This window comes from Vicia villosa, linkage group LG1, assembly GCF_029867415.1.
Source record: "Vicia villosa cultivar HV-30 ecotype Madison, WI linkage group LG1, Vvil1.0, whole genome shotgun sequence".
In the NCBI taxonomy this organism is placed as follows: domain Eukaryota; kingdom Viridiplantae; phylum Streptophyta; class Magnoliopsida; order Fabales; family Fabaceae; genus Vicia; species Vicia villosa.
Genome location: NC_081180.1, coordinates 131,526,065 through 131,530,420, shown reverse-complemented (window position 1 = coordinate 131,530,420; position 4,356 = coordinate 131,526,065). Strand labels below are relative to the sequence as shown.

Genomic DNA, 4,356 nt, shown 5'->3' with positions numbered 1-4,356 from the left:
TACCTACAATAGCATTTGTCCGTCACATTTTCCTATACTTTTACCTACAGTAGCATTTGTCCGTCACATTTTCCCATTTAATAAAATAGGATATGACTCAACAAATTAATTAACAAATATTTTATTAAAAAAATTAATATTTTCAAAAAATAAAAAATAATATTTTTTGATATATTTTAAACAAAATATTAATCTTAAAAAAAAACTTTATGACTCAAAAAATAAATTAATAATTTTTTATTAAAAAATTATAATTTACAAAAAATAAATATATTATACTTTAATAATATTATTTTTTAATTTTATCACCTATCAAATTTGTATACCATAAACTTACTAAAAAATCATTTTCAAAAATAAAAAAAAAATTGAGAAAAGTTTTTGTGTGTTTTTGGATTCTCTCGTTCTCACAATTCTATTTTCATTTCAACGTAAACCAGCCGCCACAGCTCTCGTTCGCCGGAAAGATTCATCAATCAAATCGACTGGAATCAACCAGCCGCCGCAGCTCCGGCCACCGCCATTCATTCTTCTTCAGGTTTCTTCTTCGTCGACTTTTCCTTTACACCACTAGATCTGAGTGACGTAGATTAGGTTTGATTTCGTTTTTGTGTTGTCAGATCCAGTATATTATCTTAGAAACTCGCCGGAAACTACTATAGTATAGTCGCGCATCCAGCGTCGCCGGATCTCGACCGTTCGATTCACATCACACCATCGTTCTCCTCCGCTTGCGCCACCGGAGGTAACCTTTTCTTTCATTCTTCCTTGTTTATTCCTTTGTTGCTTTTGATTTTGTATATTTTATAAAGGTTTGCAGTGATTGGCTTTTATGTTTTACACTCAATCTGAACTAGTTTCTAGGGTTAGACACACTCTGTTTCTCACTAATCTGAACTAGTTTTTAGGCTTACACACTCTGTCTTTCACTAATTTGATTTTGTATATGTTATAAAGCTTTGCAATAATTGGAAAATGATTAGAGAAATGTATAAAACACCTTGACTTTAGATAAAACCACGTGCTTTGTTGTGTGTGGTATGAAATTTTTGTAGAAACTTCAAGGAGATCTTGTTTACCGAGATGTATGGTGAATGGTCCTGAAAAAAGTAGCAAAGTCTATAAGTTTAGATTTTCGGGTTTCACGGGGAATAGCAGAGGTTTGTTTCCACAATTGCTGATTTGCAGTATTTATCTGTTTAATTGCTTAATTAATATTGTGATTATTTGCAGGTTAACGAAGGGAAATATTCTCATGCTATATCCATTTTTGACCAGGTGCAGTGTTGTCTTCCCTAGTGATACTTGTGGCATGTTTCTTTAATGTAATTGTTATTGTATCCTCTTTTTATTGATCATCAAATATCAAACTGTGGACTTGTCTCCATCACACACTCAGATATTGAAAGAAGACTCTGCATTCAAGAGAGACGGCATTTGCATTCAAGAGAGAACTTCATTCTGCCATAGATGATTTTACCAAGGTAATTTACACAAAATATTGGAATGGTGCTGATAGATGTTTTTTCACCTCAATTGATAACTAGTTTCTGTGTTGTAAACCTTAGGCTATACAATTCAATCCATCAGCTGGTGAGGCATTAGAGTTTGAATCCAACACAGCAGACATTTTACACGAGAGAGGTATCTTTCTAACACTGAGTGTTTTCATCTTGTTTTTTCAATAAGTGATTGATGCATGCATGTATCTTGTAGCAACTCTTTAAAGTCTAGACAGAGCTTTCACTGGTTTTATGTGAAATGAGTTTGTATTATTTATTATTGATATTATCCTGCACATAGTTAATTTCTAATTTAGTGAGTTTATTCTAAATAATTGTGGTGATAACATTGAACTGATTATTTTTTATAATGAGTAACTCGTCATATGCATGATGCATCTAGTCTAATGTATGTTTTTCATTAACATTCAATACAGGAATTGTGAATTTTAAGTTTAAAGAGTTCAATAGACGTACGTGCTGAGGCACTGATAATAACTCAGATATTGAAAGAAGACTCTGCATATCCTGAGACTCTTTAAACCATAACTGCTGATAAGTTAGAGATTAAATATTTGTTTGACCCGACTGTTTCTTGCTGCTGAGTTTTCATTTGTATTGTTGATATGCTGATAGACGTACATGCTGTTATAAAATAAAATTTAGAACTAGAATATAGAATCTGCTGAAACCATTCAGGAAGTAAATAAAAAGGTTGAGGCTACTCTTAGGTACTTTGGAGTTGTCATGGAGGGAAAACATTAATTGCTTGTTGTTGTTTTTCACTACATTAACTGAATTAGATCTTATTGGAGTTGTCATGTGTACTAGGTGCCTAAACCATGCATTATCAATTTTCCAATGTTTTGAGAAATTGTGTCACTTCTTGGAGAATTAGGAATGGTATGCAATTTTAATATATCATATTCATTACTAATATGAACATGATAGTTTATGACTAGATCTCACACTGTGCTGTCAATTTCACAAAGTGAGTTCTAAGAACTAGTATGTCATATAGAGGTTATTATACAAATAATAGCAACCATGCAATACCTGTACAGTCCCTATTCATTTCATGCTACATTTATAAGCCATTTACTTTTATTTTTTTCCATACAGAATTTCTATCAATATTGAACTGGCAGGATAGTTTATTTGACATCGAATGTATATGTAGTGTTTATGTTATGCTGTATTTGTAGAATAAGAGATTGGATATTTATGTAAGTGTGCAAGCTTCTATTATTTTTGTTTTTAGTGAAATTTATATCACAACAATAGGGAGTAGTTTTGATCTAATAAGTTTTAATTTTTTTAATGGCAGGATAGTTTTTGATTCTGATTCTTGCACTATTGTTCTTGTGGTCCAATGCTCATACATTTATTCACAAGTAAGATTCTGCTGAACCTGTTGATTTATTAATTTGAGGCACACTTGTGGATGTTAGATTAAGCTCTTATCTAATCATTTGCATTGGATGTTATTTTCATCTTGAAAAATGACTCACTTTGTAGAGGAAGTGGTAGCATTAGGAGAAAGTGTGGGCTATCATCTCATAATTGTTGGGATGGGTCGATTTCCATCGAATATGGTGACGAGATTAGCAGAGAGGACAGCAGAGCATCCAAAGTTAGGTCCCATTGGAGACATTCTTACTTCTTCAACAAGAGGTCATAGGATGGTGTCATCGGTATTGATTATACAGCAGCATGATGAGAGCCTCACTAATGACTAGGAAGAACACTTGGTTGTCAAGCATTTCTCTGTATTGTAAAATTTTAAGGATATAATATTTTTGAAGTTGTATTGTAAAATTTTAAATATATAATTTTTTTTTATGTAGTTCTAATTTTCATAATATGAATTTTAGTTATTTAGTTTTACATTGGTTGAAAATGAGTTGTAAAGTATTTTTAAGAAATAATTTTATTATTATAATAATACTATTAAAAAATATTTAAAATTTATTGTATTTTAAAAATCAAAATTATATATATAAAATAAATTTTTTTAAAAAATATTATTTAAATAAGTTTTAGTGACAGATATAAAACCGTAGGTATAAATTTACCACTCATAAACTCAGATAACATATAGTGACAGTAATAATAGTTGTAGGTAAACGTTTGTCTGTAGCTAAAAGTTATAGTGACATTCACTTTAGCGTCACACTACGCCCCCTTATAATTGACGCTAAAGGGGAGTGTCACTAAATGTTTTGTAGACTTTTACCTACAGTTTTTTGACTTTTAGTGACATATAATGAGTGTCACGAAAAGTCAATTTTCTTGTAGTGCAACCATAACAACCAGCAAAATTAGTAACTTGAATTAACCATTTTAATTTTACTACGTAAAAAATGAATTATGAGATAAGATAATTTATCCATCATCATTTCAATCGATAAAACACAATAACCATTTTGAATCCGAACACAACCACACTTGTCCCAGAAAACGCTTTGCCGCCACCATAGATATACCATTGCAAATCCGCACACTATAACACCACGAAATAATAAGATTATTTACTTAATTATTTAATTGATTTATGATGCGTATTTGTGATGTTTTGATGAATATGAAGTGATATGTGATGATGTGTGTGGGATAGTGGATTTAAAATGATCATGAGCATCTGGATTAATTAGAATAATTAAGTAGAATTATCTTAATTAGAAAAATAAAAGTTATATTAGTGCTAGAGATAATAAGGGCAAGGTGGTCATTTGTGAAATGTAAGTGAGGGTAAGATGGAAAGACCATAGAAAGGGTCCAAGGGTTAAACTAGGGAAAAAAGTTTAGTTGTCTCGTTCTATGCAATCGTAAGAATTGTGAGAAACACTGTGAA

At 31.1% G+C, this 4,356-nt stretch overlaps 1 long non-coding RNA gene across 2 annotated transcripts; it reads left to right on the top strand.

The window, feature by feature from the left end:
* The first annotated feature begins 378 nt into the window (after positions 1–378).
* Positions 379–3,256, top strand: LOC131616938 (uncharacterized). 2 transcript variants are annotated; one of them, XR_009288353.1, is made up of 8 exons: positions 379–538; positions 621–745; positions 1,056–1,160; positions 1,234–1,278; positions 1,400–1,484; positions 1,569–1,644; positions 2,830–2,896; positions 3,021–3,256. It is a non-coding gene; the product is annotated as an uncharacterized LOC131616938 (long non-coding RNA). The 2 variants fall into 2 exon arrangements; XR_009288349.1 differs by lacking the exon at positions 1,056–1,160.
* The last annotated feature ends 1,100 nt before the right edge of the window (positions 3,257–4,356 follow it).